The sequence below is a fragment of the Sturnus vulgaris genome, chromosome 3, assembly GCF_052056855.1.
Source record: "Sturnus vulgaris isolate bStuVul1 chromosome 3, bStuVul1.hap1, whole genome shotgun sequence".
NCBI lineage: Eukaryota > Metazoa > Chordata > Aves > Passeriformes > Sturnidae > Sturnus > Sturnus vulgaris.
The window spans coordinates 56,393,376-56,416,291 of NC_142245.1; the positions used below are offsets into that span (position 1 = coordinate 56,393,376).

At 41.3% G+C, this 22,916-nt stretch overlaps 1 protein-coding gene across 2 annotated transcripts in view; it reads left to right on the forward strand.

Moving 5' to 3' along the window:
- Positions 1 to 22,916, forward strand: part of IPCEF1 (interaction protein for cytohesin exchange factors 1) — an 84,210-nt gene that overhangs the window by 5,076 nt on the left and 56,218 nt on the right. The gene's annotated exons all lie outside the window — the stretch shown is intronic.

Genomic DNA, 22,916 nt, shown 5'->3' on the forward strand with positions numbered 1-22,916 from the left:
TTATTCCCAATGGCTTTTGGCTTGAGATTGTGGGTTAATTCTTTATTTTAACCATCAGTTTCTGTTCTTGGGTACCTGACTGGCTCTAGAATATACAGAACCAGCACAGGGACACTTGATGGGAACACTTGTGCTTTCAGGACATGCTTGAGCTTTTCTCTCTCAAACATGCCATCATGTCCCCTTTGGCTTCCTTGCTATCCAAAACAGCTCCTTTTCAGTACTTTACTCTTCCCAATGATCCTATCAGCAGGTCAAGCATTCTCTTTAGGAAGAGAAAGTTAATGGGTGAGAGGTAATGTAGTCCAGAGTGTGTTTTGGGGACCAACAGGCTATAAGAGAGATCCAGAGTGAGCTGTTTATTTTCCCATTGTCTGTCTTCTCCTCCAACTGCAGGAAAGGGCAGCAGCAGCTCCAGGTCCTGCTCAGAGGGGTGGAGGAGGAGGAGAAATGATGCCTCCTCCTTGCCATGGATCCATGCAGAAGGCTAGCCCTCATCTGGAATTTCTGGACAAGGTTTTGCTGCTGTATTATTTAACCTTTCTTTCAAATATCATTGTGTGAGCAGCTGTCTGACTGGTGGTGCCATTAGGCATTTATCTGTGTGACTCTGCTGTAGGAGAGCACCACAGGAATTACTCAGCTGGTTGGGCTGCTGAGGGCTTGTCAGTGGTGACTAACCGTGGTTGGATTTTCTAGTCCTCTCAGCCCTCTCTTTCTTCTTATATCAAAAGGATTGTGAAAATATTCTGAATGGTGAAAATTGACTTGTCCGTAACAGTGCCACAAGCAGATTATGTATCACAGTCTGGTGTACAAGCCCTTGGAAATTGTTGGCTTACATGCTTTCCTATGTGGATTTTTTTTGTGGTTTGACTGCTTGGCTGAACTGTGTGGGTCTCTGCTCCCAGACAAACTTTTGCAGTGGGAGAAAGATGTTTTATTGTTCTCTATGAATGAATGCTGTTATTCATACAAAACAGGGCCTGTCTAGTCATGCACATAAATAAAAATCCATTCAAGACAATGATGACAAAAAGGGAACATACATATGTCAGATCATATTCTGTAAATACAGACAATAATGAGGTTTGTAGAATCTACTTAACTAAGGTTTTGGTTCTGCAGGCAGTTATCAGCATGTGAATACATTTATGTAGCACTGTTGACTTTTAGGACTGCTCAAGTTTATGAGATTAGTCCAAAGGCTGTGGAACACATATACTCATTTTGCTAAACTCATGTAGTTTAAAGTGTAACTGTCTTCAGGCTATGGTCATATGTATTTTATATTTCTTCACTGGGGGAAGGCCATCCCAGAGGTGTCTGTAGATGGTAACTGGGAACTGGCAAGTTGTGAGTGCAGGTCCCAGGGCTGCTGCAGCCTGCCTGCCTTCCCTTCTTGCATCTTGGCCTTAGGAAAGGGAAGGTCATGGTGGAGAAGGTAATGTTTAATGCTCATACTGTAAGGTCTTAGAAGAGTGAATACTTTCAGAAGTGTGGGACAATCAAGCCATGGCTCTTTGTGTTTCCTATTTAGGGCCAATAGGGTGACTGACTTTTTATACTGCATGTAGCTTATTGCTAGATTCAGGTGTGAAAATTCTAATAAATGCCTTCAAGTCTGACATCCAGAAGGAAACTTAGAATGGCTGGTTGGGCCTCATCCACAAGCTAAAACAACCAAATTAAAAAAAAGGACTTCGGAGCTAAATCACTGTTTAAAACCATTAAAATCAAGACTGAATTTATTAGATTTACTTATTTTTTCTTTTTTTAAGAAGAGAGATTTACAGGACATATGTTCAATATGGTGACAATGAGCACTGATAGTATTTTGTAGCTATACTTTTTGATACCTTGAAGGCTTATGAGGTGTGGTCTCTCGGCAGACATTGAGCTGATGCTCATTCCCACACTATCACTGTTGTTGAATTGACTGAAATGTGAAGGTCCAGATATCTCCTTAGGGGATAGTCTTATGCTTTATTATGTGCATGTGTGTTATCAGAATTCAGGTTTGATTGATTTCTTGCCAGTGAAAAACAATGTACAGCTGAATGGTAATGGAAGCCTGGATACAATGAAGAGCAAGAGAAAAACTTAAAGAGAAAGAATAAGAACAGGAAACCTAATCTTCAGCTTTTCTATATATAGAAAACACCTCGAGGGTAAGCACATACTGTATTGTATAAATACATTTAAAATGTGTTTTGTAGGCACATATTTTCAATGTGTTGTCATGATCAGAAACACATGTAGATTCTGAAAAGTTACGTGAAGCATGCAGAACTCTTGCTCATGCACGTAAGTAAAAGCTATGCACAGTGTATATGTGTGTAAACATTCAGCTGGCAGAACAGCCACATAAGAACTACTTCAGAACCATCCCCAAGTCAGGAAGCCACAAATTATAGGTCTGAAATTTACCACACTGGCATGTCTACATAAATAAAACCAACTGGAAAGATAGGAGAGAGGAAAAACACATTTACAAATAGTATTAGGTTAGAGAAGAGGAAAAATGCTAAACTCTTTTCTTGGCTCCAGTCAGAAGGGAGGAAGATTATTACAGGCAGGAGCTTGCAGACTTTAGCTAAACAACTTCCCGGTGCCGAGTATGAGTCTTGATTTTTATTTACGTATATGCATACAATCAGGGCTTTACACATAATCATTATTTTGATAGATGCCAAGAAGGGACATGGTTGGATTTGTTTTTTCCCTTTCCAGGTACTTTGTCATCATCTTACTCCCTCTTTATCTCTGCCAAGGCTTTGGGATGGGATGATGTCATCTTCTTTATCTACCTAGTATCTCCCATGATGAGCCCTTGATCCTGACCAAGGGTGTTGGCTGTTTCATGAATGTTGAATTGAGAAGCAGCCATAGGAAAGCTGAATTTCTCTTGCAGACAGTGACACTTGAGCTAGCGTAAATACAACTGATACTTGTAAAACCACTGAGACAACTCCTAGTTGTCACAAAGCCTTATATAGGTCTCGTTACGTCAGTCCTCTTCCAGCCCTCCCAGTCTTAGCCTGTGCCAGAGCAAACTCCCAGAACTTCCCTCCCCACTCGGTTGTCACACTTGCAACTTGAATTCTGCTGCAGCTGGGCTGATGGAGGCTTGGGAAAAGTAGCTGCTCTGAATGATCCATTGCTTCTCAGCCCCAGATGTTCCTGGAACTGAAGTAAGCTTGGCAGGTAAAACACAATTCTTGGAACTGTAGAGTAAGGAAAGGGGGTTTTGGTAGATCTGAAGAAAGAAAGCAAAGTCACCATTTGTGTTTGTCTGGAGCTGTCTTTTCTTTCTGTCTCTCTGAAGAGACTCACTGAGCAGAAGTGTAATTGACTCTGATGTGGGGCATCCTCCCATGGTAGAGAAAGTCTGGTGCTCACTTCATCTTCTGCTCATGTCTGGAAGGTCTGTAGCAAAACTGGTGAGAAGGTAGCAAAAATCACTGCTCTTCCTACTGCAGTCTCCTTGGAGTTCTGCCCATGTCCTCTGCTTCATAAACTTGGAGGATGTAAGGGAAGAGGAAGAGAAGGGAAAGCATTATGTAAGTTGAGGAAACTTCCTTACTATATAGCAATGTCTGAAATTTTTAAATGGTGGGGTAAAAGGAAGAGTTTTCTTGTTATGAAACTGGAATTGAACATACAGCTTCAGCTCCATCATCTGGGTTCTCGGCAAAAAAATAAAAAAAAGGAGGCAGTTCCTCTGTAAGTGCCTGGAAGCTGCAAGCTTTCTATAGGAGAAGGATAGGTAGGTTTAAAAAGTTTAGTTTTTTCCTAAGCTCTGCTGTCAGATATCATAAGCAGACATTGCATATAACCCTATGGAAAAGGACTGTCAAGAATGCATTGGCACTAGTGCTGTTATGTGAGGACTGGAGCACTGGTAGCACCTGGACCAGGGCTGTTTCTGTGGCAGAGTACCTCCTGTTCTTGTTTTGAGAGCTGACTTCTGTGTCATTGTAGCTACGGCATTGCCATCAGCTTCATTAACTTAAAATCATGAGAGTTCGGTCAGCAATTTAGAGTCTTTGCATATTTTTATTTCCTGTGCTGAAAGGCTAATTGCTGCTGTTAATGAAGTGGATAAATCTCAGCCAGCATTTAATAGCAAGTACTTGTTTTGGGTGCTGACTGGGGACTGCAATCCCCACATCTGGGGAGTGAAGTTCCCTAGTGTTTTGTGGATTTACATCTGCCCTTCACAACACTTCCATCTGCAGGAGAGAACAGCCATTGCTTTCCTTGGATGATTTGAGGAACTGAGACAGAGGTAAACCAAGCTTGCTCAGCACTGCAAGGCAAATGGGGGAAAGGAAAGGCCTTGAACTGTAAACCAGTGCTCCTCTGCAGCTGGATTATCTTCCCTGCTGTCAATCTCTTAACTATTCGGTTGCTGTGGATAATTCAGTAGTGCATGGCAGTGGTCACCACCCATTATTCAGTCTTTGAAATGACCTGTGCTTGATGGGGTTTCTGTGCCTGCAGAGGATTCAGCTGAACTGTATTTAGAGAAGAGCTTGAAAAAATTAAGTCTGAAAATTAGCCCTTAGAAAAAAATACAGTTGGATATTTCCATGTTCAGGATGAGTTAAAATTTTCTTTTAAGATCAAGATTTTTAGATCCTACTCTGATCTCTTTGGAGTGATTCCACCTTTTTTTTTTGTTGTGGTAAAAAAATCTAAATCTTATTTGTTAAATTCTTGTGGATTAGAATGCACAGTTTTCCTTACTGGAGAAGGGGGAAGGAAATGGTTTGAGTTGTGGTATGGAAAGGTTGTGTAAAGAGAGGCTTAGGGTTTGTGGTGTTTCCACTGCCTGCTCCATTGTGTATGTACAGAGCACCGTGTCTTTGGGGAGAGGATGCCCGTACTGCTGTCACCTTCTGCAGCAGAAGGTTGAGCAGGCAACCTGCCTCTCCTGCAGGAGAGGGAGCCTCTGGTTGGTATAATCATTGAAATGAACCTGTTATCTCTTACAGATTTTGGTACAGTCAGATTTATATGTGGCATTTTTTCTAAAATATCTTCATACCTAGTTCCTAAAAGCTTTTTAGCTATGTGTAATGTTCCCTTTGAGTTTCTCCAAAAAAAGAGAAATATGTGATAAGGCAGTATTGGAAAAGGACACTTAAATATTTGACTACCATTTTTGGGATAAAAATTGGTTATAACTAGTGAGTTCTTTAATACTTTGTGTATCTGTAGTCTCTAACGTTTTACACAAATGAATGAAGTTCCACATGAACAACTTCTATCGTGCTTTGGTTAGGTGGAGTTCCTGGGGTTATGCACTGGAGGTAGATATCTTTATAGACTCTCCTTATTTCCTCTCAGAGGATAAGAAGTCCCAAGGAGCATCCCACCGAATCCTGAGTCCTGCAGGCAAGCCTAGATCCCTGCTTAGCTTTGCTGGAGCAGGTCACTCCACCAGCTGTCACATTCTGCTCTTTAAACCAGTGCTTCATCCAACCTTGATGCAGTGGCTGGAACAGGAAAAGTGCTGCTGATAGAAATCTGCTGTGGCCCAACAAGTAGTTTATGGTTAAACACTCCCTGGCCTAAGAAGGCTGGGTCATACTGGTTCAGATTTTTAGTGCGGGGCTAGTCTGTAGAGAAACCTACAGCTGAATGTTTCTGGCAGACAGCCTAAGGGGTGGAAAGAAAGGATTTTGTAAATTCACTGCTGTACAAATGTATGCTTAATGTGTGCATGCAACCTAGTAGTTATTAAACACGTAGGTTTTCCTAGCAGGAGAGAGGAGTAGATATTCTGCATATGGCTGGAGCATGGTGCTGCATCCCAGCAGATCCTGACCCCTGTCTTCTCCTGCCAGGTGTCACCAGCCCATGAGTGTGGGGCAGCAGTGTCCTGCTGCCTCCTGCAGCCTCCCTGACCCCTGCCTTGGCTTTGGGGTGAAACTGTTATTGTTGCTTTTATTATTACTGTTAATCTTCCAGCTCAGGATTTCTGAGAAAACTAACATCAGTACTTAATATGTTGGGATCTTTTTTTGGTGATGGACAAAAACCTTTCTGTTATCAAGATTGTTTAGTAGGAAATGCTACATCCTGGATAAAATTTATATTCCATATGGCAGAGGTTAAGGGAAATGCCAAAGAAAGCATTATATATCTCATCTTTATTAAGTTAAACAAACATAGGAACCACAGTGACTTCAAATTCAGCATCAATCTGGTAGTTAAGAAATCAAGTAAAGTAACTTTAAAAAGTGGACCTAAATGATGTGACAGTGTTTGTTGAGAGAAAAATAAGAGAAATAGCTAAAAGAACAAGCTGCTTGAAATTGCATCAGGGCTCTTTAATTGTGCTATTAGTAGCAACTAAGAGTAATATGTATCCATGTCAAGGAAGATTTGAAAAAATACCAATAATAACATGACAAAGATTGTATGTGCTAACAGCAAATTACAACAGTCTGTTAGAAATAAGAAGGTGTTTTTTTCAAAAATTGGGAATCATATCCAATAGAATAAAAATGGAAAAGACCGTAAGTTCTGGTAAATATTTAGTCTTTTTGGTTTGATTGCTAAATCATAAAAAAATGGACTGGGGAGGAAGTCACAGCAAAATCCTTTCAGATCATTTGAAACAAACCAGAGAAAGATTTTGACACTGTTAGAGTGAAAAGGAAAAGGTAAGACTAAGAAACAGTATTATGTGCGCTTGTACTAGATGTTTCTAGAGAAAAGTTTGGGTTTTTTTGGTTGAGGAAATCTAAGGAGCTATCACAAAGTAACCTGCTACAAGAATGAATTTTTAAACAAATAAGCAAATAAAAGATTGTAGATCATGAGCACCCATCAGCGTTCATGGAGCATTCTGGAGCAACTGGGAAAAGGAAATGCTAGAATAGACACCGTGGCATGTAATTTATTAGCTGAATTAGAGGAATAAGAAGAGGCAAATTAATAAACAGGTGGATTCATATGTATCAAGGAAGACATACTGATTTGGGGGTTTTTCGGGGTAGAGATGATGCTCCTCATAAATCCAGCATTCTTTGGCTTTATGAGCCAGCCTGAATTGAAGGTGCATCCAGTTGATAGGGGATGTTTTGACACAGGTGTGTTAATTCAGATAAGGAGCACACTTCTGAAGCAAATCTCCAGATTATCCCCATTCACCTTGCTGTAGTTCCCATGGCAGATGGATCTTGCATTATACAAAATGAGCATCCTTTGAATAAAATTACCCAGATGTGCTCCTGGAGTGCACTGCTAATCAGTCCACGAGACTGGGCTACTGGTGCTCGTTTATTTGTGTGTGTGGCAGATCCTTGGCACTACACATTTTGCTGTATAGATCCATTGCTGGTAGCCTACTGCACTGCTTGCCCATGCGTGTGTCACTGCAGAAGACTTGGATTTCCTTTTGGCAGGGCTGTAGCCAAAGGCTCATGACAACTAGGGCAGCTACAGTTCTTTTGTGGGATAACATCTGATTAAACAATGGGAAGCAAAGGCTGGAAACAAGGTATGGAAAAGGGGAACTAGGGTTTCAGTGCTTTGCAGCTCCTCAGCTTGAAAAAGAGGATTGAGAGGTCTGTCAGTTATGACTGCCACAGAGATGGTTACAAAGCGGCAGTGAATACCCTAGTTTTTCCACAAGAAGACTTGTATGCACCATTTATTAAAACAATACAAACAAGAAGAGACAGCCAAAACTTAAAAAAAACCCTCAAACAAAAAACCCCCAATAAAACTGGCAGTAAATTTAAAGAAAAAAGAAGTACTTTTTCACACACTACCAAATTAAATTGTGGGAGTGTAGATTTTATTTTGCTGAATGTATAAATGGGTTCAAAAAGCAAAGAGAAGAGTTTATGGAAGGACAAGCTGTTGAGAAATGACTCTTTGTACAATGAAGCTCTGTACATCTTCCTTCAGGATGTGTCCAGACTGTGGAATGGCAGAATTCCTCATGGAGACCTCACTTGACATTGTTCTGTTCTTGACTCTTCTTGTGTTCTGTTGTTCCACTTTACCTTTATTCTGACACAGTTTGAGCACTAAATAAAAATGGTACTTTTATTTCCTCTCCAATTCTGGCATATAATTAAGTCAATAAGCAAAAGTAATAATACATGAGAATAAATTTCTTCAGCTTGTTATTGAAAATACAAATACTTCCTCTCTGCATCCCCTTGGGACACCCAGATTACCCATACTTCTTTTTATATAGCAGTCGTGGGTTGAGCTCTCTAGAAAGAGCTGAGGATGAAACTGGCACATGTACCTTATTCTCTAACAATATTGCATTGTCTTGCAATGCAAAAGGGAGCTTGCTTTAATTCTGGAGATGCTGCTGGTGCTGTGAAGGCTTGCACGGGGCCTCTCAGCCTTGTGCACCACCTGTGACCCCACTTGCAGAGTCCTGCTGTAGTTTCCAGCTTTGGGAAGTGGCTTGCACGTACTGTTTCTGTGTCAGCCTCAGGAGCAATGTTGCTGTGAGTGTTTGGGACAAATCTCAGTGGTAGCAGGGAGATGGCACAGGGCAGGTGGAGGGGTGCTGTGCCAAGGACTAAGAGAAGCGAGAACAGCCACAGGACATTTGGTAGTTTCTGACTCTGAGAAGCACCAGGGAAGTTACAGATGTGGTTACAGATGTTGTTGCAAGCTGTGGTACAGCAAGGGAACTTCTTTTAAAATGTGTAGAGCTTCTTAGAGAGCTGAAATTGTAAGACCAGGTGGATGGGTGTCCTGGTAAGCAGAGACTGCCTGGGAATCTATGGAGAGCTCCTCAGGAGATATGGTGCTCTCCTAAGTTTCAAAGGTCCTTTGAACTTTGCAGCCCAGAACTGGTGCAGGCTCCTGGAAGAAACGTGCAGCAAAGTGGGAATCTATACCACTGGCTTGTCTAATCATATCTTCTCTCTTGATTTCTCACTTGTTATTTTTCACTCCTTCTGTAACCATTCACCTTTGTTCCCCTCCATCATTTTTTCTTTTTTTGAGCAGGTAGGGAATTTCTCTATAACGGGAGCTGTTCAAACTTTTAATACATGAGTGCAAAGAGATTGTTGCAGTGCTGTTAAGCCCAAAGCCTCACATAACCAGTTTATTGGGTTTCAGAAGTTATTTATAGTGGTGGAACAAAAGTGTAGGAGTAGCATTGGGGTTGGGGAGTTTGGAGCCCTTCTTGAAGTGTCAAAGGACATGTGTGGTAATGTCACTGAGTCATGTTGGTGATTCAGGGGTGGAGAGTGGAAGGGCTCTTTATCTGCTTCATTGCCAAGGGCTTGAACCTTGGTGCTTTCACCAAATAAAATCATTAAGGTTGGAAAGGACCTCCAAGATTGTTGAATCTAACCCTTGACCAAACAATACCTTGTCAACTCGACCACAGCACTAAGTGCCATGTCCAGTCATTTCTTGAACATCTCCAGGGGTAGTGACTCCACCACCTCCCTGGGCAGCCCATTCCAATGCTTAATCACCCTTTCAGTGAAGGAATTCTTCCTAATGTCCAACCTGAACATTCCCAGTGCAGCTTTTCCTCTTGTTCTGCTGCTGATTCCCTGGGAGAAGAAACCAACCCTCACCTGGCTACAGCCTCCTTTCAGGGAGTTGTAGAGGTCTACCCTGAGCCTCCCTTTCCCCAGGCTATACAGCCCCAGTTCTCTCAGCTGCTCTTCACAAGATTTGTGCTCCAGACCCTTCATCAGCTCTGTTACCCTCCTCTGGACTTGCTCCAGCCCCTTAATGTCCTTCTTGAAGTGAGAGGCCCAGAACTGGGGCACAACACTCGAGGTGTGGCCTCACCAGTGCCGAGTACAGGGGGACAATCCCTGCCCTGCTCTTGCTGGCCACACCATTGCTGATCCAGGCCGGGATGCCATTGGCCTTCTTGGCCACCTGGGCACAGCTGGGCCATGTCTTTTTCTCCTGAGTCACTTTCCAGCCTCTCTTTCCCATACCTGTAACATTGCCTGGGGTTGTCATGACCCAAGTGCAGAACTTAGACCTTGGCCTTATTGAACCCCAAACCACTGGCCTTGGGCCATGATCCAGCCTGTCCACATCATTCTGCAGAGCCTTCCTGCCCTCCAGCAGATCAACACTCCCACCAAGCCTGGTGTTACCTGCAAGCTGAATGAGGGGGAATTTGATCCCCTTGTCCAGAGCATTCATAAATATATTAGACAGGACTGGCCCCAGCACTGAGCCCAGAGTAACACTGCCCATGACTGGCCTGCAGCTGGATGAGCTCCATTCACCAGCACTCTCTGAGCTCAGCCATCCAGCCAGTTCCTGACCCAGTGAAGAATGCACTTGTCCAAGCCATGGGCTGACAGTTCCTCCAGGAGAGTTCTGTGCAAGACTGTGTCAAAGGCTTAAGTCCAGGTGGGCTATATCTGGAGCCTTCCCCTCATCCATCAGTTGGGTCACTTGATCATAAAAGGTTGTTCAAGCAGGATATGCCCTTCCTAAACCCCTTCTGGCTGGGCCTGACCTCCTGGTTGTCTTGTACTTGCTACGTTTTTTCACTCAAGTTTATCTGCCCCATGACCTGCCTTTGCACCAAGGTCAGGCTGACAAGCCTGCAGTTCCCTGGATCCTCCTTCAAACCCTTCTTGAAGATGAGCATCACATTTGCTGATATCCAGTCATCTGGGACCTCCCTGGTTAAGCAGGACTGAGGATGAATGTTGGAAAGTGGCTGGGTGAGTCCTTCCATCAGCCAGTATCCTCGGGTGAATCCTCTCCAGCCCTGTAGACTTGTGTCTAAGTGGCCCAGCTGGTCATTAACTACTTCCTCCTAGATTGCAGACTTTTCATCTTCTCTCTGTGTCTGTCAACCAGCTTGGGGGCCTGGTTGCCCTGAGGAATACTGGTCTTTCTGTTAAAGGCAGAGGCAAAGAGACATTAAGTGCCTCAGGCTTTTTGTTATCCTTGGTGACAATGTTCCCCCCTGCATACAATAAAGGATAGGTATTTTCCTTGACCCTCCTTTTGTTGTTCATGTTTTTCTAAAACCCTTTTTTATTATCTTTCACTGCAGTTGCCAGACTGAGTTCTAGCTGAGCTTCCTTCTTTCCCTCTACGTGACCTAACAACTTCCTTGTATTCTTCCTGAGTTGCCCACCCCTTCTTCCAAAGGTCAAAACCTCTCTTTTTTTCCCTGAGTTCCCCCAAGAGCTCCCTATTTAGTCAAGGTGCTTTCAGGGGTGCCAAATACTGGTCAGTTCTAGTATAAAAGGAAAAGAAATTGTTGCTTGTGGTGATGAGTTTGAAAATTAGAGCTGACAATACCATAGATAATATTATCTTAATCAAGGATTGTTTGTAAGCCTTTCTGGGAGCTGGTTAAACAATCACTCTTACTACAAAGGAGAACCAGGTGGGATATCCTCAGCTGTGCCTGCATGGGAGGCTTCAGGACCTCTGCACAGAAGTGCTGTCATGAGCAATGTAGAAGTGTCAGTAGCTGTGTCACAAGTTCCCAGTCTTTTATGGTTTCGTTTAGTCAGGGTGCAATCTAGTCCTAACATTTTCACATTCCTTATGTATACTCTGGGCTTAACACTGAGCTCTTTTCCTTATGCTATTTGGAGCTTTCCAAGCTTGAGTTTTTACCAAGGTGAAATTCCCTGTTAAGGCACATGTGAACTTAGAAGAAAATAAATAAAAAAAAAAAGTCTGGGTAAAAAAGGAACAGTGAGTCCCAAATGTATTTCTTTTAGCCTTGTGCTTAGGTGTTAACATAGGAGCCTATTCAAAATAGAGGGAGATTTTAACCACTAGACCACAGTGACTCAAATGTTTACTAAGGTGTATTGAAAAATGCTTTTATTCCCTTCTCTTGCCTTATTATTATGACTACTGAGCATGAAAAATGCAAATAACCTGGGGGAGTGGAGTAAGGGCAAAAATGATAGCTGGGCAGAAAGGATGACTGGAGAGCAGCCTTCACCATCCTCACCTGCTACGTTTGTTTGGGCCTGGGACAAATGCTGTGGGGGAGGAAGAGAGAGAAAGAGGAAGCAGCAATTGCGAATGCTTTGCAACCTCAGCAGAAAATACTGATGAGAAATGGCAAACATGCATCTGAGGTTGTTGCTCTTCCTGGAGAATGTGTTGGCGTTCTGTGTGACCTCCTTTGTCCCTCAGAGGTGTGAGAGCTCAGCACTCAGCTCAGCCCAGAGGGAATGCCCACAGGGAAAACGAGGGAGAGAATTTGTCTGGGCAAATTCAGTTAACCTAAATGAATTTAGATGATGTGCATATAGCTAATGGTTGTATAAATTTGAAAAGCCATTATTTGATAAATACATGTGCAAACAGCAAAAAACCCCGAATAAACAAAAGACAAGTATGACAGGCTTTTCTTACCAATGTCTCTAAAATTGACCTTTTGCATGCTATGAATGTTTGATTTTTGAAGACTCTGAATTTCAGATGGCTATATCATGGCAGTATCTGAATTTAGGTGTAACTCCTGTGACTCTATAGTATAAATGAATTCAATGCACTCCCAATGACATATATAAAGTAATTAAAGTTTGTTGATGAATAGCTGATGGATTGATGCTAATAAGTCAATGGCTGCATTGGCTTTTTATCTATTTATCTTGCAACTGCAATGGGACATCCTTCTTTTGGGTACTTTACAAGAAAATAGATGGGCTAGCCTTAGTTATCTTAGAGCACAAACTTAGAACTATTTGAAAAAATAGATTTAAGATATGTGAAAATAATATAGGGTGTTCCTAGAAGACTTTCAAGCACTTTAAGATATTTTCATTTTCAAGAAATAAAATTGTTTTTTTCGTTTTTAATTTTTACTTTTGCTAAATGACCTTGCAATAGGAATAGAAATGCTTGAGCGAGAATGGAAAACATGTGTGTGTTGTTAATAAGTTTTCCTTTTTAATTTTTTTTCTTCTCAAGTAAATTCTGCATCCAACAACTCTCCTCTTTCCTGAATATGTTTTTAAAATGCCAAATAGTTTGATAAAGGCCTTATCCCTTTCTCTGTGTGTGAAAAAATATACTTTAAAAACTTTGGATGACTTGACAAAACAGCTGAAATATATGAATGAAGAAGGATGTTTGCCAGGGTGAGAAAAGATAACTTCTAAAGGAGCGTATTTTTTGAAATTTCCTAGTCTTAGTTCATTATCATATCCCTAACAGTGATATTTTATGGCTGGATTTTAGCAGAGAATTTTACACGTGTACAAATCACAGATTGTCCTAAACTTGTGTTTGTGTTCATACATATCCTACTTTTCGAAAATATATGTGCTTATCTTCTTCTGGGAAGACATTTTAATATTTTCTCTACAGATTTTTGGGTGATTTGCTGGTCAGACAGAGGTTTGGAACTGACAGAGAATGACAGGCTCATTGCACCACCCAGGCAGGTGGCCTCAGTCCAACCTCCAGCCCTCAGCAGGTTCAGCTCAAACCAATTCCCTCAGGGCTTTATCCCATCGGGGCTTGGAAACTTCCAAGGACAGAGCCTGCACAACTTCTCTGAGTGACCAGTCCCACTGCCTTCATAGGGAAGGAAGTTTTCTTTTTATGCTGTCTGTAGTCTCCTGTTTCAACTTCTGCTTCTTGTGTCTCAGCCTTTTGCTGTGTACCACAGGTAAGAGCCCATTTCCATAGTCGTGCTGATTGCCTCATAGGTGGTGCTGTAAGAGGGCTCCTGAAACTGTCCCTGCTCCAAGATGGAAGTGTCATAGTCCCTCAACTTCACACAGAACCAGTCATCCAGCTCCAACCATCTTGGTGTTCCCTTTGGGGTGTGTTCCCCAAACTGGATACAGGGTTTAGATGTGGTTCAGACCAAGCACAGGGGTATAATCATGTCTCTCCAATTTCCTGGCTGTGCTTCCATCTCTACAGCCTGCTGGCCATCTTGCAAGCCCACCACATTCCCAGTGTATCTGTAGCACCCAGTTTCTGTCACTGGGTTATGATAAAAGTGTCCATGTCAACATTTACAACGGGGAGCTGTTGCAGACTCTCTGGCAGGCATTTTACACACACACAGCCACAACAAGCAGCAGTAGTGCTAACGTGACTAGAACTGCTGAGGGCTTTTTATCAAAGATGAAAGGAAAACAGTGGCATAAGATTGTGCAAGAAACGACTTTGAAGCAAAGAGTGGGATTTAGGATTTTGAACAGATGCTAAAGTCCTTGTTTATTATAGTGCCACAATAAAACCAACGTCTAGTGCTTAACTTTGGCAACTGTTTGTTTTCAAGGTGGTTAAGCAATTTTCTGGCCACTTAAAGGTGTTCTTCTTTTCTGATAATGCTCTCCTTACAAAACCGCGTGAAACTGTTTATCTGAGGAGCTCCAAACACTTTAGAGGAATTAATTATTAAGTTTTCATAAAATTAATAAATTTTCATAAAATAACCTTCCAATGCAGGTAATTATCATGTACCTCCTTTAAAAGTGTGGAGGTAAAGCTGTGGAAGAAGTGGGTTGAAAGTCAAGTGGTAAGTCAGTGCCAGAAGCGGGCCTGGAGCCTCTTGTGCTGATTCCCTGCTCAAAGACTTTCAGTTTCATGTTGTCCATCAGCACTTTATTTTCAAAATCTCATACTGGGATTTAACCAAGTGGTAAAGACAAAGATGCAGCTGATTTTCCTTTCCTTTGATTTTGCCAATAATGCTCCCACAAGGGTGACTTGATATGGAGTACAGAAAAATACAAAAGTGAGGTAATGTGCATAAACTCCCACCATTCTCTCAACACTGGAACATTCAAAGACTGGTTAATGCTCTCTGTTCCAAATTTACTTCATTAACTGAAACCAGTTAAAATAGAGAAGAAAGCTCACAGAGGAAGCTGGAACATCTTTACTGCTTAGAAGGAAAATTTTATGGTTGTGCAAGTCAGTAGCTTGCAATCATAAATGTTGAATGCCCATAACACCTGGTTTGCCTGTAACAGGTGCATTTGGCAAATGTGAATCATACTGGTTGACAGAGTCTCATCTCATCTCATCTCATCCCACTTGTGGTCTCTACAGCCCTTGACAGGAGTTGTACAACCAATAGGTTTGTTGTTAAGTGATAGGTTTCCCACACCTTTTGGTACATTCATTGGTTACTTAGCCGTCTGAGTAGGCAAAAGGAAAGTTCAGATGTTACCTTGCTTTCCTGTCTGGTAAGAAACAAACACTCACAGAGCATTTTGAATTAAAAATACAGTGTCTAATGGGATTTTATTGCAAATAAACTGCAAATTGGGGGACTTTTTTTTCCTTTTTCTGTGACAACTGCTGTTCAGCTCAAGGAAAAAATACAGATGCTATGTCTTGAATTTTTAACCAGACAGATATGTTTTCTACTGTGCAATTCCCAACTGCAATGAAATCTGCTGTAAGAGCACAATGGAAAAGTAGGTTGATCTGCCAGTTTCACCAAGTGTCACACATCTCTGTGAGCTGCCCTCATGTTCATATGTGCCCTGGTACATATTATTTTGATTTTTCTGCTTGCAAAAATCCTTTATTTCCTCACAGGCAGCTTGCCAGAGAAAGAGGAATTGGAAATTTCTAAATATTTTTGGCTCCCCCTGCAAGTTTTCTTGTGTCCTTGTCGCCATGTTGGCAGGAAGTCCCTTCAGAAATCCTTTTTCTGCTCCAGCCTTCCATAACTACCTGTGTGGAAACCTAGTGATTTCGACAGCCTGTATTTGCACAACTATATAAATAGGTTTTTTTAACTCTCTGCATCACTTACCCTACTGCACTTTTTATTCCTGTTGTGCATCTATCTCAAAAGTTAGTGACAGTCTCTGACTCTTTGCCACTGCTGTGACCATAAGAAGCTAGTAAAATGAAGAGAATAATATTTTTACGCTGTGGAATTTGCCATAAATGTTTTGACCTGGAAACTACTTAATTCCTGGAAACTACTTAATTTACTGCTCTCTACACATATTGAATCTCTATTTGCCCTGCTTCACGGAGTAATATTTTCAATTCTGTACTAAAGTTCCAAACAGTGTGCTTGAATCCTTTTCCTTCTCATTTTATCACCTTTCATTGTTTGTTCCTTCCCTTTTTGTTTTACATGACCGAGAAAGAGATGTCTTTTCCCTATATAAATCATAATCTAAACTATTTATGTTGAATCCCTTATCAGTCAAGCCACACTACAAAGCATTGTTTATATTAAAATCCATCTTCCTACAAGAGCTTTTTATTCCCCTGGCAATTCCTGACCATTCTTTTCACTGTTTTCTCTTTACGGTCTTACAGATTCTTTCTATTGTTTGTTGGTGATGCCTATGTTACGTAATATCCCACACAAAGCTGCCATTGATCCAAACAAAAGCATTCCTAAATCCATTATATTATTCACTGTTCCCTTCCTCATCTGTCAAACTATTTTGTCCTGTTTCTGACCACAGGTGAACATCAAGCATAAACCACCCTTGAACATGTTGTACACCTCCTCCTTTTGAGTTCATTTGCAGTAACAGAGCTATTAAGTAAATCAGTTGAGTACTTTCCATTTCAAATGTTATTAATGGAAATTTAGCTACAAAGATGCATCAACTTACTCTTGTCTTACCTTATGTATTGAAAAGATACATTGGAGAGAAGACTTTACAGACATTGACTTAACTATGGGTAAGAAAAGTGGAACATTACTCTCTTAGTAAAGAGGGAAAAAAAGAAAAAAGAAAGCAACATAAAATATTGGTGTATTTTGAAGCATATGAGTGCTTTTCAATGCTGCAAAGTAACATATGAATGCAATGCAAATACCGGTTGATGAAATGTGATGCACTGGGTTAACATGGTCCATAGCTAAAAACTAAATTGAGAGTGGAAAAGTTAAAAATGTACAAACAAAAAGCGTGCAGCCACAATGGAAACTTTCCTTAGATTCCAGGAAAGTCTCTCTTAGCTGGAAGTGGTTGAGGCAGATCTCTCCTGCCTATACTGGCACAAGCTCTTAAATGGATGGATTATGAATGCATTGTGCTGGCATATCCTCCTTCCACAAAAGATTCATCTTTGTAGCAAAATATCCTCTTCTGGATGTGCTGAAGCATGTTGCCCTATGTGAAAAAGGCTTTCAAGTAACTCCCTGTAGATTGACATGAGTCATCTGTTTTTTATGTTCCTACACTTCTGCCAAGACTACTAGAAAGCCCTATAATTATAACTGGCGTTCGTGGCACCAGCAAGGCCCAAATTAATTTTTCTTATGGATGTCCTACAGGTGGCACTGTAATTTCAGTGTCATGAATAGTAAAGCATGGAGATCTCTGTATAACTCCTTTACCTGACTCTAGACCCTGGAATTTTGCTGTGACAGGGCAAGAGATCTGAGAAAATGCAGGAGAATCCCTAAGCAGCAGTATCCCTCCATCCTGCTTTGAGACAACTGGTCTGTAATATTTCAGTGAGTCAAAGAGGAAAAAATAATTTCAAAGTATGTGATAGCCTGCCTTTTTTTAGCAATGCCTATCACTTTGAAGATGGATGAAATTTAAGAGTGAATGCTCTGTCTTTAAAGACTAATGTGATACCTGAGATAAGTAAAGAGCTGTATAGATAGAGCAATGAACGTTACTTGGATATTTGTGCTAGATGTTTATTCATTCATGAAGTCCGCATAGCTTTGGCTCAAACTGTTAAATATATAAACCAGAAAAGTACCCCAAAAATGCAAGGTCCTGAATTTTCATTTCCTTTTTCCCACAAGTCTAGTGCATATGTAACTTACAGAGGCATCTGTCTCATATTTTTAAGAGAGTTATTAATTTTGGCTTACCACTCTGTCAGTTGGCTGAAAAGGAAATGTGGTAACCAAAGATAGTTGATTTGAAACTATTAGATCCAGGTGCTTGTCTGAAGATCTTGCTGTCATCCCTGCTTGGATGGGGTTTCCTGGGACACACCTTGCAGATGACCCAGAAAAACCAAACCAACAGCACTTCATGTCCTGTCTTTCCATTTGTCCCAAGGGCTTCCTGGTCTTGGTGTGGCTGGGTGCAGGCTCTAGCACACCTTGGGGCTCAGGATTGAACGCTGGGGCCCCCAGGAGACTGGGACTGGAGAGGTGCTCTGAGGAATGTGTTAGCAAGAGAGGCTGTGCTGAGGCTTGGAGAATGCCATTTGTCATCAAAACTTTCTTCTGTTTCCCACAAGCCTCTGCTCAGGAATGTATGAGAATACATTTTTAAAATCAATTTCCATATGGGAAACAAACAAAAAATACTAAAAATTAGCTATCTGGGAATATTTATAATATTTTAGTCTCATCTCCTACCCCATTTCCACATGTCTGGGTTCTAGCATTAACACTTCTGACAGGCAAGGCTTTTAGCACTTGCTTTGATGCCTGACTTGTGGTTTGTGTAGTCATGGCTTGTAAAAGAGACATGAGCTTCCTCTTGGGCAATTTCAGCATTGCAACTGATTTCTGTAAGAGTTTCCTCTCTGCTTTGCAAGGTGTATGGAGCTGACGGGACAAGTGTGGCTATTCTTCAGAATTCCTTGCTGGTAAGGTTGTGGCTTATGGCTTTTTGCTTAAGTGACAAGTGTTAGTTATTTCTGTCTAGTCACGTCTATTTTCTTTGTCTTTTTAAAAGCCAGTATAGTTTTAGCTGATAAGAAACAATGTTCACTTGGCATAATAAAGGAAGTTCACAGGGTAAGTAGCTGCCTGCTTTTAAAGACCTGTGTAAAAGATCTCATGTTCTCCCCTCTCTACTTTGGTTAAAAATGCAAATGGATCACTAAAATATTATGAAATAATTAGAAAAAATATTTGTTGAGTGAGGACAAGGGACAACATGTATATGAATTATTCTCTTCTGGACAAGTTTAATTCAATTATATTTTAAGATCCATCAAGGGACACGGTGACAATCTATTCATGACTGTTTCAGGTAAATCTGATATTTGTGAAGATAAATGCGTAATATGGAAATTGAAGCAATTCCCTTATTGATTTTGGGTTCCTAGAGAAAAAACGGCAAATATACTGTTGTGTGAAGAGAATTTGGGGTGCAATATGGGAGTAGATTTTATTGTGCTGTGGTGGCAGCACTGAGCAGAACTATTTCTGTTTTCAATGTGAAAATAATTTTAGAGTTCATTAATTTTAATGTTTCTCTCATACACATTAAATTGAATGAGTAAAGACATGGCTAAAGTACTGTGTGAATGGGCCTACCCATACAAAAGGACAGCTGAAATTAGAATCTCCTGTCCTTTGTGCTGAAACAGAAAACCTAAACCTTTGTCTTTGTCTCTGGATTTGAGTTTTCATCAACAAAATGTGCCTCTGGAGAAAGTGGAGATTAGCATCTAATTTAATTATTCACTTATACTTTCTTTCAACAGGTTCATTTTGAAGTGTAGGGCTCGGTAGTATTAATTGGGTTTCTTGGAAGGTGTATTATCCCTGTACAGGAACAGCAGTTCAGTTTGGCCGGGTTTTCCCACCTGCCAGTTATGCCAATGTTCAGTGGTTTGTGACAATTCAAAAAGGGAAGAGAAAGCGTTTTGTGACTTCTTACAGAATGGCCTTTCTGAACCCTCCCCCGTGGTGGAACTTTCTAGATGCAAAAACTACCTGTGTGGAAAGGAGATTCCCACAGTGCCTCTCTCTTGGTGCTGACTCTGGTGGCACACGATGTGACCAGCTGTAAGTCCTGTGGCATGTGGAGGCTGTGTGCCTCAGGTCAGGCATGCTGAAGCTGTCTGCTTTCAAATGCTGCCTCACCTTCACTTTTGCCCAGCATGCTGCCTCACTGCTGCCCCTTTTCCATCACAGGGTGCTGGAAGGCTCTGTTTCACTTTATAGATGGCAAGAGCTATTAGCCAGGCTGCTAATGTATGTGGACTTCTTCGGGTTCTAGCTGTTTGTTACTTATCCCCATGCTTACTGGGAGACCTGATTTCTTGCAGGGCTGTCTAGTTGCCAGAACACAACATTTGCTTTTCACCTGAGCGTATTTCCTTGTAGGTGCAGGCTGCTTAGCATGGCAGGCTCTCTACCAGCCCTGTGCAGCCTCTGCAAAATGATGGGGGAAGGCATCAAGCCAATATAGGCTGAAGGGCTTCCTCATTTTTTCAGATGCTCTGTTTTGTCCTTGTTGATTCCAGATGTTTCCCCTTGCCCCACACATCCATCCATTACACATTCCCCCATGATCTCTTGAAAGTAATACTGACTTGATTGTGGGTTAGTGGGACAAGGTCTGCTGTGGATAAAGACACAGCTGCAGGGTACTGTACAGACAACAGTATTGTGCACTGGCTTGATTAAATGGCATGGATTTGCAGCCTGCTGCTCAGCAGCTCGTCATGGGGAGATCCTACGAGATTCTCAGTTGCTGCTGTGTCCTATGGTAGGAGCAGTAACCAAGGAAGGGTCTGTTGCTGAATGACATGCTGAATGGTTTCGCTGTTTTGCGCACAGAACTCTCTTCAAGGAGTCACTGTTAACTCACGAGTGCTGTTTACAGGCCAGTGTAGCTAGTACTGATTTCATGTGTGGGGAAGGTGTCCTTCCTGAAGCGTCACTTAATGCTGATAAAATCATGCTGAGTGTTGCACAATCACTAGACAGGGAGATGGGCACAGAGGTAATGTTGCATGCGAAACTATGCCCATTACCTCTTTCTGCATTTCAGTTCCTTCTTGCCCGAAGGAGAGACACATTTTTTTCTCTTAAGAATTTCTCTGGAAAGCAGTATATGCAGTTAAAGACACAGCTCATCAAAGTGTGTGCACTGCGTTTATGCCTTAGCGACATGAGTTTCTAAAAATATTTCCTTTTTGCAGCCTCCTCTACTCTTTAATTGCTCACTTCTCTTTCCTATCATCAAGTTACAGTCTGGCTGTCCTCCAGTGTCTGTTTCTTTTGCTTTTGCTATGGGGCATCTCTGGCATATATCTTGTGAATAGGCTGTGTCTGTCCTCCTCCAGCTCTATCCCCTGCCTCTGGCTTAGCTGAGTCATGCTTTCCCTGTGCTCATGCTTTCAGTTGTCCCCATATTCTTGTGTCCTTTCTCTCCAAACAGCTCGTGGGTTGCTTCTAGGGCGGAAGAAAAAAAACATCAGCATAATGACACGGCCTTGAGTCACTGGCTACTTCTTTAACTGCTTCTTCTGCAGATATGGCTTCCTCATCAGGGCAGAGCTCATCTTCCTTTGACTTCTCTACCTCTCTTTTCTCCAAAACCTCCTCTAGTCTTCCTCTCTTTCTCAGCTAGCATGTTCTTATTTCTTCTATTGACTACAACCAACAAACAAAATCCTGTCTGCCTTCATTTTATCCTGGCATTGACCTTCAATTTTATCTGAAAATCCCTTCTTAAAAGCTTCCATCTGTGATTCTATCTGCCAATGGTTCTCCATCTGTTTTCTGAAAACGTATGCAAAATGTCTTTCAGAAGGTCCTGATATACCTCAACATGATGTTTATGATCTAATAAACATTACTGTTCTCTGATTTTTTTTTTTTTTTAGCAAATCTAGAGTTTGGCCTGTCTCTCTGGTATGTCATGGCTCAGCTTCTAGTTGAATTCAGCCAGCATTATCAACTTCTACCTTTCCTAAGCCATACTTGCTCATTACTGACAGTGATATCATACTGATAATGCTGTCATAGTCTAAGGACTTTCTTTAGTTCTTTGTCCTCGTTTCCAAGCTATTGGTTAAATTTCACATAAACTTTCAAATGCCTTCACTCTCCATACACAGAAATATACTGTAATCCAAGTGTCATTATCTAATGTCACCTATTATCTGCTCTTGACAAAAGTAATTTCATCACCTCATCAGTTCAGAAACTCACCGCAAGGATAATTTTCTTACTCTGGTTCATTGATGAAATCTCCTATCTTATTTATTTATACTTCTGAGCAGCATTAAACATACTGAGCCTGAACTCTCATTTTGAGCTCCCTAGAATCCTTCACTCCCTGGGATGGCTCTCTTAGTTTTACAAGCATTTGAATGTATACGATCTCATTGTTTTTCAAAGCCCTTGCTCTGGTGCTAACAGAAACCTTTGACAATGCCTGTCCTCAGGCTTACTGAGACCCAAAATGTGATACTGGTGGTTGCTGTCCTGCTGCTATCTTGGAGTCTGTATGATTCCTGCCTACATCCTCCTGCTGTATCTTGTCTTGAATCTGCCAAGAGCAGCTGTCTTTTCTTCCCTGTTCCTACAGTACACATGGTCCATGTAATGGAAGCAAGCATATTGCAATCCCTCTTGCTTCAGAGAAGTTTCTTCAAAAAATATTTTGTGTGGTGATGCTGTGAATCACTTTACATATTTCCATGCTTTGTTACATTTTGTAGCTGTTCCATTATCCTTGTTCCTTCTTGCAAGGTCTCAAGAGAGCTCATGCTCATATTCCGTGGTGCATCCAAGTCTACCTGGTTCTTCTGGGAGCAGCTGCTAGGTACAAGCACTATCCAAATACCATACCAGCTGAGTCATATTAATTGAGCTTATTTTCTCTTAATCTAAAGCAAAAACAACTGCTAGGCAATTCAGTTTGCCTTAAAGCTCTTTCATAGTTAATGTGTCTCAGCTAATACACAGTAATTTGCTTATTGTCTGAGCTTTCTGCAGCGCCCCAATAGAGTCTTTAAATGATTTGTGTGGATCTTACAAAGTGCAGGGAGAAAGGAGATGATGTCAAATCATCAAATTTTCTCAGAAAACAACAGTGTGAAGACGTTTGTATTAAGTAAGATGCAGCGTTTCCCAAATTGATCGTTTAACATTTCTACAGATAAGAGCAAAATAGGAAATTTTGGGAGGGTAGGGAAGAGACCTGAAATGGAGAACCAGAAATTATCATTATTTATTTATTTATTTATTTATTTACTTACTTACTTACTAGGAATTTAGTGCACTG